The following is a 15,678-nucleotide window of genomic DNA, read 5'->3' as shown; positions in this document are numbered from 1 at the left end:
CTTAATTTTTTCGAATTCGTCCGAAGTTTCCTCATGAGGCAACTTTGGGCGACTTTGAGAAAACGAAGCACTCCAAGTGCCATCCCGCCGGCAATTTAGATTCTAGCAGACAGGAAGGCTTTTCCGGGGAGATCTCCCCGAATCTTTACGTGTGTCTCTGCCCTGAGGATGGAACTGCTTTCTGGCAGGCTGTTGTTTCTCTTACTCAATGTAACTGAATGTCGCAGGGGAACCTTTATCTTGTGTTAGGGAGCTGTTATCTGGTTATATTCCCATTGTTCTGTTAGGCTGCTGAGGGGAAAGGGAAGGGTGATATCATTCAAAATTGCAGTACAGCAGTAAAGAGTGACTGAAGTTTATCAGAGCACAAGTCACATGACTGGGGGCAGCTGAGAAACTGACAATATGTCTAGCCCCATTTTAGATTTCAAAATTAAATATAAAAAAACTCTGTATTCTCTTTTGAGAAACGGAACAGCACTATAACAGTGCTGGAACAGCACTATTAACTGAAGCATTTTGAAAAACACATTTTTCCCATGACAGTATCCCTTTAAATTTTCAGTTTCACAATAGTTCCCCTTTAAATTACAGTATGTCCAAAAAAAGAAAAAAAACTATGAATATGAAACCCCCTACTGAGCCTTCATGGGAACCAATCCTGAGACCCCCCAAAAGACTGGTCTGAGGTATCCAATCCCATAGTAGGCTACGGACAATTCAATTTTTTTCCCAGTGGATTTGAGCTATATAGCTAGAATATTGATAATGTCCAAACCTACTTTTTGGACAGTGCATTCAACGGATACTTGTATACATTTGATCCAATGTGTGATTCGTTATGAATTGATTGTTGCGGTAATACATTTTATTTTTCTGATCTTTTTTGGATCAACTTGAATCAATCATTCCATTATGAGGACATGGAATTGTGCTCCTAAGTAAATAGTGTCCCTTTAGAACTCTGCCACACACTCCACAGCTTCACACACCACCTCTGTGTGTTTTTCCGATACAAAAAATGTCAGATTAGGCTTTCGTAGCTACTCTAGCGTACAATTTAGTGTGTTTCCAAGACGATGTGTGCTTAGTTAAATTAAAACCCTTGTATAAATACTACATGCAAATCTGTGGGTGTGTATTTGCACAATACACCACTCCTTTAAATAATACATTATCTATGACAAGGTGCAATAATAAAGACAGAGAAATAAGTATGTGTTGCAGAATTCTTGGTGAGCTATCGTCCTACATCGTTTACATCGTTTATTTGAAAAGCAGAAATGAAAAGCACAAGTTTTTGGGGAAAACTGCCTTGCTCAGGTATAGTTACCTATACCTAAACTGAGATCTGCCTGTTGTTGAGTGTATTCTGGCTGACATCTGCTGTGTACCCACTTACAGGAGGTTTACAGTCCTGTCAAGCACACACATATGGAGTATAGTAGAACCGGCACTCACCCTCAAAACATCAAGCCCCGGGTGCTACTTCAAAGGTTTGCATATTGGATCATTTAAGAGCACTCACGGGTGTTGTGAAAAATACTTTTTTATTGGAGTGTTACAATCTACCCCACATCAACGCGTTTCGGTTCTCTCTGAACACCTGACGACGGTTCAGAGAGAACCGAAACGCGTTGATGTGGGGTAGATTGTAACACTCCAATAAAAAAGTATTTTTCACAACACCCGTGAGTGCTCTTAAATGATCCAATATATATATATATAAGATACTACCTAAAACACAGAGTTTCATTATCATTTGAATCCATGGGGTGTAGATATATAAACATATGTGGAAGAGTGAAACTGAAAGTTGCCCACAGTCCGTTAAATTCCGCCTCTCTCTCTGTTTGTTTCTGTGGGATTTTGGGGGGCATATATATGTTTTCAGTCACAAGTTCATCTTAAAGTAACAGCAACACTAACATTTTTTTTATGTAAAAAAATGAATTCCACCCCCTTAAATAAGAAATGTATCTTGGACAGTGGCGTAACTAGATGTTATTGAGCCCCACAGCAAATTAATTTGAGGCATACCCCAAATTTACAGAGGTTGTCCCATTTTACCAATACATATTAAACTGGCTCATTAATTAGGGCTTTACATAGCCCCCTAAAACTCTTGGGCTCCCCTGCAGCCGCAGGGTCTGCTTCCTCTGTAGATAGAGTTTATTCTTTTTAATGTTATATACATAAATACCTAGTTCAGCCTTTGAAAAACCCCACAGAAATGAATAGCGTGGCAAAATTTCACTCTGGATTTTCCCTTTGATAAATATGCCCCATTATATCAGCAGGCTACACAGCATGTCCCAATAAACTAACCCACAAAGCGATGAATGAGACTGTAACTTATTTTGCCAGCTGAACACAAGCAGCGGTGCATTTAGTACTGAAATGATATAGTCAATGAATATCCATTGCTGGTAGTTCTTGGGCCTGTCCATGTGATGGATCTGTATGACCAGCTTGCAGGCTTCAAGCTACTACTGAATTTTGGGGGCTGCTGGGAGTTGTAGTTCATAGAGAACGTGAGAGATAGGGAGACAGGCAGATGAACCCAGACTCTGGCTACTCAGTGGCGACATGAAAGACACAGTCATGTGTTGCAATAACATCTCTGCCGCTGACCTGGCTATAAATAGTGACACAAAGCACATCCACGCTCATGGCGGATCAGAGCTTACCAGTGAGCACACACAGCACTATAGCAGCAGCAGGCAAGACACTCAGGATGGGATGGAAGATCAGCCCCTACGAATTTGTGAACCCCAACTCAGTGACAGCTTCTCGTTCAGCCTCAGCTTCCTCTCTGACCAATAGGGGCGGCTTTCCAGTCACAAGTTCATCTTAACAAGACGCTCCATCACGAAAGCATCAGAGTGTATCACTGGGACCAGCACCCGCTGAATTAATTTCTTTTACACCGGGAGAGACGCTGCCAGCGGCATCCAATGCAGAGAGGAGGGGGGTGTTTACTAGGCCGAAATACCGCCCATTTCTGATCGATAGCTTATAAGCGAGTAGAGGGTGGGGCTGGACATGAACAGACAGACCTGGCTGGAAGGAAACTTTGGGGAAAAGATGCGGAATGGGGTGTTATTAGGGGGTGTGAAAGCAGTGTTAATAGAGAACCTCTACCCTTAGTTCCCTTGGAATGCCTCTTTTTACTTTTTTCTATGCATTCATGGACATGTTCTTGAGTACAGATGTCATATTTACTCAGGAGGAGAACCAGCTCAAGAAAATTACCATGGTCTAGGTTAGGATCCTGCAGGGTGTATGCTGTCTCAAATTTGTCTCCTCTGTAGCTAAGGCCACATTTTCCAATAAGTTTGACAATGCTCACCACTCTCTCTAAAATCTGTCGTCTTTTTCTGACCTGCTCACGATGTGCCGACATTTGATTGTGATTTATCAGGCTGCTTATGTCTCCACTGGTAGCCTTTAAAAAATATGCTTCTGCACTATTTTGGTGACTTACACTTTTTTCATGTTCTTCTATTCGTTGATGGACGTGTCTCCAGTCTGTAGTTCCATCAATGAAAGAATTGTTTGTTGTAGGCTTTGAAAATGCTAGACAAACAGAGCAAAAAAAGCCCTTCTTTCTTCATACTGTAGAATGTTAGCCACTTTCGATTTGTTCCATCTTTACGATAGAAATGCTTTTTTGCTGTAAGATTAGCAGTGTCTTGTTTGGGGTGGTAACTAAAAAACATAGACAGCTGACTTTTGTTTGGGCGTGAAAAGTAGTTAAAAGTTAAATGTTCACTTTCTGCAGAGTTTTTTTCAACAAACACATGAGAAGCATCCTGTAATGAAGCAACAGATGCAACAGCCTCTGATGAAGTGCTAGCCACAGGAGAAGCAGCATGTAATGAAATGATAGCTGCAGGAGCACCCTCAGCGGATGAATTTTCAGCTGCATAATAATCAATTGGTGTAGAAGAACCAACAGCATAAGCATTTTTGGGGGGTACAGTGCACATCTCAGAAGCAGAGAGAGGACATGAAGAGAAGACCACTGGAGCAGCCCCAGGACTTGGAGTGGATGCAACAAGATCAGCTGCAGGACATGAGGGGGCACATTTACAAAGCTCGAGTGAAGGATTCGAATTAAAAAAACTTTGAATTTCGAAGTGTTTTTTGGGCTACTTCGACCATCGAATGGGCTACTTTGACCTTCGACTACTACTTCGAATCGAACGATTCGAACTAAAAATCGTTCGACTATTCGACCATTCGATAGTCGAAGTACTGTCTCTTTAAGAAAAACTTCGACCCCCTACTTCGGCAGCTAAAAGCTACCGAAGTCAATGTTAGCCTATGGGGAAGGTCCCCATAGGCTTGCCTGAGATTTTGTGATCGAAGGAATAATCCTTCGATCGTTCGATCGCAGGATTTGCGCTAAATCGTTCGACTTCGATATTGGAAATCGAACGATTTTAGTTCCTAGTCGAATATCGAGGGTTAATTAACCCTCGATATTCGACCCTTCATACATCTGCCCCGAGGTGTCATCTTCTAGAGCAGAAAGAGGTGATGGAGTACAAATTGCATGAGTAGACATAGATGAGGGTCCAGGGTCAGCAACTTTCTGGAAGAATAAATCTGATAATTTTGCACATTTAGCAGCGTCTGCTTCTAGATTTCTCCTCTTCTTCTCTCTGACTTTTTCAGCGCCACCTTTCCGTTTTCGAGTTATTTTCAGATCCATCTTATTCTGATTATCGCACATGCTGCAAAATTTTTGTTAAGAAAGGCAGCTTTTCTGTTAGCTCCACATTCCAATCATAAGAGTCATAAACAAATACAGGAGTACATTTTAGTTTCTGGGCAAAAGGAAAACTAATAATGCATCCTGTAAGATACATACCAATAGGTATTTACATTTATGTTTGCTTATCATTTACAGTAGGGGGTACATTATCCCTTATAATACATGAGTGATACTCAAGAATTCCCTGTGTAATTCAGCCTGCAGCCTTGTGCCTTTATATGGTCACAGAACAACCCCTCAGTGATTTCTAATATCCTTATGATTTACATTAGGGGGTACATTATCCCTTATAATACATGAGTGATACTCAGAGTTCCCTGTATAACTCAGCCTGCAGCCTTGTGCCTTTATATGGTCACAGAACCCCTCAGTGACTTCTAATATCCTTATCATTTACAGTAGGGGGGTACATTATCCCTTATAATACATGAGTGATACTCAGAGTTCCCTGTATAACTCAGCCTGCAGACGTGTGCCTTTATATGGTACACTGTAGTGTCTTTTTTAATGTAGTTAAGTACAAATTCTAAGCCTTCAAAAGGGCACTCAAACTAATAAAACCAGCAGAACTTACATACTAATGTATGTGCTAAAATGTATCAGTGCAGTTGCTTATAGAAATCAATAAACAGCTTGAAATTAAAGTGAAGGTCTAAGTGGCTGTTATAAGGAACTGCTCTGGAGCAATTTAACATTAGTTAGTAAATCAGCCACAGTTTATTTATTAAAGGCAAGGTGGCAAATGCAATTCCAATAATAAAGTACAGTATCTCCATAATTCCATAGATCATACAGAATAATTCATTAAAAAAAATCAACTGATAATTATTTATGGTTTTCCAGTTATATATTTTTTGTTCAGCAGCTATGTGGTTGCTAGGGTCTTGTTTTTCCTAGAAACTAGGCAGTGGCTTGAATGAGGGACTTGGGGCATATTTATCAAAGAGTGAAGTTAGAGATCGCCACAGTCCACTTATGTGAAATTCCGCCACTCTCCATTCATTTTTATGGGATTTATTATGATTTTTTATGAGTATTTGTCAATGTGTGAAAGTTCATCCTTTGATATACGTTTTTCAAAATCCCATAGAAATGAATGGAGAGTGGCGGAATTTTACATTAGTGGACTGTGGCAATCTCTAACTTCACACTCTTTGATAAATATACCCCTATGAATAGCAATACATGAGTTACTGAATAACAATACATTTGTAGCCTTTCAGAGCAATAGTAAGTGACCCCCATTTGAAAGCAGAAATAAGTAGCATTAATTTAAAAAAAGTTAAAATATGTAGACCAATTGCAAAGTTGCTATAAATAGGACATTTTATAACACACTCCACTAAAACTGTGCAGCCTCCATGTCACACTTATAACTACAACATAAGGCTAATATCATGTTTGTCACAGCTTCTGCCTTCCTGATGAAAAAAAACACTGTTCCCTACCTCCCCTTTTAAATTACAGTAAAACCATAATGTTACATATAGGAACAGCTGTGTCTGAAGCAGGCTAAAAAACATTCAGTGCCACACAGCTCACAATGTACAGTACAGATGCACCCCCCCCACCACTGCCCACCACAGAATTTGAAATGCTGGTCACCTCAGAGCCTTTGCTGCTGTTTCTTCTTCTTCAGACTGATGAGACACTGCTGACCCACTGCTGACCTACTGCTGACCCACACTCCAATCCACTTTCAGCACCAGCTCTGAAAAAAATACTTCTCTCTAGCATCCCCCAGTAATAATACAGCTCTCCAGTCCAATAATACAGCTCTCCAGTCCACTGTAAATAGTCCAGCGTGTGATGACGTCAGGTGGGTGTGCTCGCCCACTAACTCAAAATTTCTGCAGTCCTGCCCCCACCTCTGCTCTGCTATATTACACTGCTCTGTGGAGGTGGGAGGGGCTGCAGACGTGAGTGTGTCATGCAGGAGAGGGGGGAGGAACCGGAGCAGACACACGAACGGGCAGATTATCAGTCCGGGCCTGGTTAACACTCTGACACTTCCCTACTCTATTTTTAGGGTCCCTTACTTCAACAGGTGCAATTACAATCACCACAATTTCCCAGTAGTCATTTTGCATCAAATATATTTCTTTCCTCATCTTTTGAAAAAAATATGCCTGCCCTTCAACTGAATTCCGGATGGAAAAGATTAAGATGTAAAGCAGAAACAACCCATGCCCCAGATTGTGAACTAGGCTTAGGCGACATAGCAGATATACACTATGGGGCAGATTTATCAAGGGTCGAGGTGAAGTTTCGAAGTAAAAAACTTCGAATTTTGCACTATTTTTTGTGTACTTCAACTAGGGAATAGTCATACTTCGATTCAAATTTGAAAAAACTTTGAAATTCGAAGGTCGAATTTTTTCAAAGTACTCTCTCTTTAAAACTCCGACTTCGACCATTCGCCACCTAAAAGCTGCCGAAGTGCTGTTTTAGCCTATGGGGGACCTCCTACAACCTGTATGGAGGCAATTGGGGGAGTTTGGGAGATCGAAGGTCGAAGTTAAAAAGACTCGAATCGAAGTACGATCATACGATTCGAAGTAGGCCGAATTCGGCCCACTTCGACCCCAAAAAAGCTTCGACTTCCATTCGATTGGTCTTTTTGAATTCGAAGTTCGAAGTTTTTTTAACTTCAACCTTTGATAAATATGCCCCTGTGTGTTTAGATTAGGGTTGTCATCCTGATAGTATTTTACTAGCCTAGCTACTAAAATGATGCTTGATACTAATTTTATTAATCAAAAAAATGATACAAGAAACTAGGGATGCACCGAATCCAGGATTTGGTTTGGGATTCAGCCAGGATTCTGCCTTTTTCAGCAGGATCTTTCTGCCCAGCTGAACCGAATCCAAGTCCTAATTTGCATATTGGCGGGGAAGGAAATTGCGGGACTTTTTGTCAGAAAACAAGGAAGTAAAAATTTTTCGCCTTCCCACAGTTCGGTATTCGACCGAATCTTTCATGAAGGATCCGGGGGGCTCGGCCGAATCCAAAAATACTGAATTCGGTGCATCCCTACAAGAAACACTGGTATTGTTTTCCAAAAAGGTGGCAACCCTAGATTAGATTCCTGTTAAGAACTAAACCCATTGTATTCTACAAAGTCTATCTGCAAGTTAACCTGTGCCATTTCACCCTATTTCAGTTTGAGTGGCTGCCCCAATGGCTACACAGCAGCCACTCAGTGTGAAGTCATTTCCTGTGAGCCCTTTAGTGAGCCCTTTTAGAAGCGTATGACCATGTGAATTTCTATATACTACTTTTTGGCTTGACAAATGGCACGTTGCTTGCACGAAACATAGCCTGTAATTTTTATTCTTTTCACTTAATACACTTTTGCAATTTGTGAGTGCTGCCTCTGTGTGTTTTTTTTACATTTTTTTATACAGGAGGAGAATATCGGCAATCCCTTTAAGGCCATGCACATCTACGCTACATTTTATCCTGAGAGTGCTGCTAAGTGTGTTGTGTTAAATATATATACACAAGAGCCATGAATATCCTGTATTATGATAAAGTACTCCCTGTTGAAAAATATGAGGATATTAGAAGTCACCGCAGAGTTCTATGACCTGTTTTATGGTCATGGAACTCCTTGGACATTTATAATATCCTTATAATTTACAATTCACTATATAGTAGTGTTTATGAAGCAAACACACTAATTTTAATTGTGCAGGCCAACAGTATATTTTATTTTAATTACACTCTTATTACACTTACATTATTTAATGATACTGTTCCTTGGAAGAAACCTTATTCAGAATGCTCCGAATTACAGGAAGGCCATCTCCCATAGACTCCATTTTATCTCCTATAGCAAATAATTACATTATAAGCAAATAATTAACATTTTTAAATTTGATTTCCTTTTTCACTGTAATAATAAAACAGTAACTTGAACTTGATCCAAACTAAGATAGAGAAGAGGAGATTTGTCGCCGGGCGACTAATCTCCCCAAAAATGCCTGTGTGTTTCTGCCCTAAATAGGATAACATAAGAAATGATTTCTCCAGTAAAGACCCTTTAGAAACATGTAATGAAATTAAGTAAAAAGAGAATTAATTAAAGCTCTAGCAGATGAAAAGTTTGATAGAGGGCCCCCTGCTCTGATGCTTCTTTTGCCTGTTTATTAAAATGTCTCTCTCTGTAATCTACAATGTCCATAGCAAAAACATGGATTATGTCCTTGGACCTTGTGTGCACAAGTCAATCTACATCTGCTGACACAGGTCGCAATGGAATTTCACAGGGCTGCCCTGCTAACACCGTACCATGCACTTTGCACTGGATTTTGTTGATGATGCACAAAAGTTAGTCTTTAGAGTAAAATCCCATTCTGGAAATAATTTACTTTGTAAAAATTGTTTTTCAGGTATACTTAATTTAGAATTTTTTTTAAAATAAGCTTCCTTTTAGGCATGGTTCCTCTGGAAAGTGGAAATTTAAATCACATGAAGGAATTTAATTTGAAAATAGCATGGATGACTCTTGCCTCCCATTTCCTGAGAAAAATGGAAAATTAGTCATTTATAATGCACTCTACAATAGATAGCTTTAGTTAGACAATAACACAACAAAAACATTATTTCCGTACACAACCATATATTCAAAAGGATCTGACTTATTGTATAGATATAGATAGTATAGATAGTAAATCTCCCATTTTGGGCAAACAATTTGAATTTGTAAAAAAGGATTTACTTTTTCTATGTAATAATAAAACAATACCTTGAACTGGTATAGGATCCATTATCAGGAAACCCATTATACAGATAGCTCCAATTTACAGAGAGACCATTTCCCATAGACTCCATTTTATCCAAATAATACAAAATGATTTCCTTTTTCTCTGTAATAATAAAACTGTTCCTTGTACTTGATCCAAATTAAGATATAATTAATCCTTATTAGAAGCAAAACCAGCCTATTTGGTTTATTTCATGTTTACATAATTTTCTAGTGAACTTAAGGGATGAAGATCCAAATAAAGGAAATATCTGTTATACGGAAAGGTCTGTATAACTGAAAAACTACAGGTCCCGAGCATTCTGTATAAAGGGTCCAATACCTGTACCGATGGTAACTAAGCTGCATGAATCCATATTGGTGGCAAAACAATCCAATGAGTTTATTTGACGTTAACATAATTTTTAGCAGACTTAAAGAGATACTGACACCAGAAGTTAAACTCTTTTTTTACATATATTATAATATTGCCTTTGAAGGCTACTTATAACTTTGCCATAAAGTATTTGCAGGATGCATACCTCCCAACATTTTGGAAGTAAAAAGAGGGACAAAAAATTTTTTCCCACACTTAGCGCAGCAATTTTTTGACCACACCCCTTTCTGTGGCCACACCCCTAATTACCATGTTTGTTTTACAAAATTTGGCAGGTTATGTTTTTGCGTCTCAAAATTGTTACAAAGTATCTTATTTGCACCTGTTAGCTGTTCTGTGCTCTCTGCTAAAAGCCAATTAAGTGAGAAACTTTGTTTCTTTTTCTGGCTGTTCAGTGCAGAGAAAAGAAGGACTTTCCAGTACAAATGAGGGACTGCGGGTTGAGCTGTCAAAAGAGGGACTGTCCCTCCGAAAAAGGGACAGTTGGGAGGTATGAGGATGATTTTACATTACCTGTCTGATGCCCCATGTTCCTGTATGAGGGGGCTGCCATATTTGTGCAGCAGGAGTCCGTTAGCATTAGAAACTTTAACTGACAGGCTGAGATGGGACAGTCAGGTTGGCAAAAAAAAATCAGGTTTAGAAACTTTTACTTACAGGTTTAGAAACAATTACTTACAAAAACAAACCTCTCAGCAAAAAAACATCATGACCTATAGGTAACTTTTAATGCACATTCATATTTTAAAAAGTAGTTTTTTTAGTGACAGTATCACTTTAAGGGATGGGGATCCAAATTAGAGAAAGATCCATTATCCAGAAACCATTGGTTCCAAGAATTCCAGATCATAACTCTTATACAGAATATCTGTAGAACTGTTAGTTTCATTGGACACGGGACCTGAAGACACACGTGTATTTGCTGCAACATATACATCCATTCAACTTGAAATTTCCCACGTATGCAAATTAACCTGAGCGCAAGACCTCTAGCGAATTTGTGCTAGGCAGAAATGAACGCTAGCACATCTTCACTTTCAATTGCTCACATTGCCGAAGTAACGCTAGCGAAACATCACCAGTGTTCGCCGCCCACTCCGCATTCCAGTGAATTAGCGTTGTCTGAGTGAATTTTTACCCTGGCGAAGTGTAGCGATGGATGCGAAGCGGTCGCTGGCACATTTTCGCCCTCGAGTAAATCTGCCCCCTGGTTTTTATATAACCAAATCTTGCCTTCAATCCAGGAATATAAAAATAAGGACCTGCTTTGAGGCCAATGGGAGCAACATGCAAGTCCAAGAGCTACATGTTACTTGCGAGCCATTGGTTGAGGATCACTGCTTTAGGTGGACTGGATTCCTATAACAAACAGGAGCAGTGGTCAGCTCCATGTTGTAGCCCCCACCCTTCCCAGCTATAGTCAGGTGATCCCACTGGTGTCTAATAAAAGGGAAGCCAAGTTTGGGAGTTTAACTTTGAAACAGCTAGTAAGTTGCATTTTACATTTATAAAATGTATAATGAAGCAATAGAATTCTTAATGAATGAGATGAGCGTAGGACTGGCCAGATATGGGATGACTTTGATGTAGTTGGCCAGCTTAAATATATTGCAATATAAACTCCACTCCCACTCCATGATACTAATACCATGTAGCCAATACCAGTTCATGGCCTTATAACTGCTACATCAATCATACCTGACTCCCCTAAAGAGATTTAAAATGGGCATGCTATCCAATTCAACATGCCTAAGATGCTCAGAAATGGAAGCCTCACTGATACACTGTATATGGTCTTGCCCTATCATTAATGCATTCTGGCAAGAAGTATACAAATATTGGCACTCACTAACCAAACAAACATTCACGCCCAATATAGAGTGGGCTCTATTAAGTAAAATCAGAGGGACACAGCAAGTATCTAAAGCTAACAAAGCACTAGCAGAAAGACTAGCAGCAGCAACCAGAAAAGCCATACTACAGGACTGGCTCTCCTCTACCCCACTATCTATGAACTTAGTTAGGAACAAACTGCATTTTCTGTTCCACATGGATTGGTTGGAAGCCTCCCTAAATAAAACTATCCAAACTGATAGGTTCTTTGACACCTGGACCGCATATATTTTAAGTCTCCCCTCTGATATTAGACAACTTACGATATCTACCTTCCACTACACTTTGTGGTATGATTTAGAAAGCCTGCGAAGTATGAGTCCATTAATCCTAGCCACAACGACTCCAATCTGACTTAAATTACAGCTGTCTTCCAGAGTCCACCAACATAGGTAACTAAGGATGACTTATATCTTACAAGACAAATAGTTTTTCAAAAATCTAAAATGAATCTTCAGTAGCTATCCTAGGTAGGTGTGGTGGTAATTAAAGAAGTGTGAACACCGCCACCCCATCATAACAAGTTTTAGATTTCACCTAATGTGCTTTTCTTCTCCATATATTCATGTAATATGTATGCTTAAATAATCATTTAAGACCTCCATATGTGTAAAACAATATTTTATTAGTTATGCACTTATGTACAATTTTCAATAACACAACTAGTATCTTTACAAAAGTGAAATCCATTGTTTAGATATGCTGGACTTTCAATAAAAACAATTTTAGAAAATATATTGCAATATATGGACAAACAATCCCTGTTTTGTTTAAAGGGTAAGGCATTTTTCAGTAGCAGTATGCACAAAATGTCTCTGTCATGAATATATTGATAACGGTTTGAGTGCAGAGGACCTCTTGTATTTGTCTATGTGGACTGGATTTCCTATACTTCTCTCAGTGTACCTCAAAATCAGTAGTTTCTTGCAGCAAAGCTCTTATTCCTCTAGCCTGTATAAATTCATTTTTTGTTTTCCCTTCCAAAATTCTGAAAAGCATATTATTATTATTATAAATCATATTTTGTATAATTCTCAGTTAAACAATCAGAATTCTTTTGCTCCCCTAACCCACCCAGGCATTACAGTGTTATGGTAGTTGTATTCCTTTTAACACCCTATAACATTATAATGATCCAAATGTAGGATCAGTTTTACTAGATCAGAAAGTTCTTCAGACCTTTGGCAGGCCTTTTGGTTTGTGCCCATCTTTCTGCCAAACACCACCCCTCTTAGTTCATATAAAAGTTACACATATAAGAAACTTTTGTTGTAACAGTCATGTCTGTAAAAGCACATTAATACAGTGGCTAGCATTTTCATTTGATTACATGCTTTTATTGGCACGCTAGCAGCAATTTAAATGCATGGAGAGGGATTTTCAGGCATTTTGTATCCCTTGTGAAATTTCCTTGTGGGTTATTTTTTTTAACTTAGCTATTATTCTTGGATAGTAAGGCAATCGACTGAAGGAAAACCTCAGCAATCAAAATACCTGGAAATCTTACATGCAAACATAGTGCATGAAATGACAAGTGCATAAGCCACATAGGGTTGAACAAGTCTCTATCACTACAGAATGTACCGTATATACTCGAGTATAAGCCGACCCGAGTATAAGCCGAGGTACCTAATTTTACCTACCAAAACTGGGAAAATGTATTGACTCGAGTATAAGCCGAGGGTGAGTGGGTTAAAGAAAACTGGCACATTTCACAAGTCTAAGCCAAGGCAGTTTGTCAGCAATGGAGAATGGGTTGAAGTCTCTTGTACACACACATAACACATATTTATGGTGCCTCAGTCTAGCTATGTATATCCATCAGTGAAGAGATAGTGTGTGCCATACAGGGGCAGCAGTAATTAGGCATGGTACATGGCTCCTAACACAAAATGGAGGCTTTAAATGAGAAGGAACGGCTGGAGACACTTGGGGGTGCCAAACATTAGGCATCCCCAAGTGATTGTAGCGACTTACTAAGCATCCCCAAGTGATTGTAGCGACATACAGGGGCAGCAGTCATTACCATAGGCATGGTACACAGCTCCTAACACAAAATGGAGGCTTTAAATGAGAAGGAAAGGCTGGAGACACTTGGGGGTGCCAAACGTTAGGCACCCCCAAGTGATTGTAGCGACTTACCAAAACCCCAGGACCTATAGGAGTGAGCACCACGGAGAAAGCTACGGTACTTCTGTCTTCACGCAGCTTCGGCTTTTCGTTCTAATGCGCATGCGCATGAAGACGGAAGTACCGGTAACTTTCTCCGTGCTGCTCACTCCTATAGTAAATCGCTACAATCACTTGGGGGTGCCTAACGTTTGGCACCCCCAAGTGTCTCCAGCCTTTCCGTCTCATTTAAAGCCTCCATATTGTGTTAGGAGCTGTGTACCATGCCTACGGTAATTACTGCTGCCCCTGTATGTCACGTCACAGCTCCATTCACACAAACTCCTGAAGCGCAGCCTTTCGGTTTTGCGTACTGACTCGAGTATAAGCCGAGGTACAGTTTTTCAGCACATTTTTGGTGCTGAAAAACTCGGCTTATACTCGAGTATATACGGTAGTCTTAAGTGTTTACATAGGGACAGATTTAGCATCCTGTTATTTTTATAAACAGTAAAATGATAAGCTGATCAGCTAATCCTTTTCCTTATTATTACCGATTCACAGTATTGCAGACAATTATTTTTACTGAAATAAAACCCATAAACTTGCAGTGCATTAAAAAGTAAATGCAATGCCCATTACTCTTTCGGAGTTAAACTATTCAGTGAGGTGTAAAAGTTAAAACTGTAACATCTAATAGAACAGAATAGTGTTCAGATGCTTTGACCTGTCAAACACATTCTCACATACTGAAATTAGACCCTTAGTGGCACGGGTACCATTCATTAGGTACCAGTTTTTCGGGCTGATACTGATAATTTACAAATCAATTGGCACAATAAAAGAAAATGCCCTTAAGATAATACCCAGCCTTAGTGCTGCTGCAATCCTCTTTTCCTTTTTGATACTGACCCTTTTGTCTTGCCATATTGCTGTTGCAGAACTCTCAGACAAACACTCTATGCAAACTTTACGTTTTATTGACATCCCAACAAAACCTGTTAAAGTTTGAACAGTCTGAGAGTGCTGTGCCCCATGCAGGGCCGCCATCAGGGGGGCACTGATGGCTTCTATATGTTAAGGGGGTCCAGCCATGCTATGTTTCCTGGATTAGCCGGACCCAAGGTCAGACTGGGCTGACATGTCACCGGGAAAATACCTGGTGAGCCCCGGCCCTCATGGGCCCCTGCTGGCCCAGACCTGCTCCCCAATCGGGTGGAACCCAAAGAAAAATATGTGCCGGATTTCACGCATGCAGACTGCCTTCCATGTTTTGCACATGCGCACAGGGGCCCCCAAGATTTGGAACCCAGTTGGCCCCAGATGCACCAGTTCGACCCTGGCCGGGCCCTCCCTTAAACTGCTGAAGTAGGAGCTGAGCCACGCCAAACACCATTTTTATAAACCTTTGGGTACTAATTTTTTTTTTAAACTTGGGGGGGGGGCCTGGCCACTGATGTTTTTTTTTTTAACCTGGGGGGCCCTGGCCACAGATTTCTTTTTTTTAAACTGGGGAGGGGGGGGGCTGGCTGGCCACCAAGGTTTTTTTTTACTTTTACCGGTCCCTGGCTACCAATGTCTTTTTTTTACTTGCAGGGGGGCCCAGAAAAATGTTGTATGGGGACCCGTGAATTCTGATGTTGGCCCTGGCCCCATGTCCACTCCTCTAGATCTGAGCACTTTCATGCTCTCTCCCTACTACACCTCTTTTTTGATGTCAACTTTCTCACCTGCTCCATTTTTTATTT

The 15,678-nt window shown here is 40.1% G+C and overlaps 1 protein-coding gene across 1 annotated transcript in view; it reads right to left on the bottom strand.

The window, feature by feature from the left end:
• slc9b2.L (solute carrier family 9 member B2 L homeolog) overlaps positions 1 to 6,688 on the bottom strand; it is a 34,873-nt gene extending 28,185 nt beyond the window's left edge. The window contains exon 1 of the mRNA XM_041590665.1: positions 6,389 to 6,688. The gene's annotated coding sequence lies outside the window, so the exon portion shown is untranslated. The remainder of the gene's footprint in view (positions 1 to 6,388) is intronic.
• Between the last annotated feature and the right edge of the window lie 8,990 nt (positions 6,689 to 15,678).

This window comes from Xenopus laevis, chromosome 1L, assembly GCF_017654675.1.
Source record: "Xenopus laevis strain J_2021 chromosome 1L, Xenopus_laevis_v10.1, whole genome shotgun sequence".
Taxonomy (NCBI): Eukaryota; Metazoa; Chordata; class Amphibia; order Anura; family Pipidae; genus Xenopus; species Xenopus laevis.
Note: the sequence above shows the minus strand (reverse complement) of the source record. Positions and strands in the feature narration are given on the sequence as shown.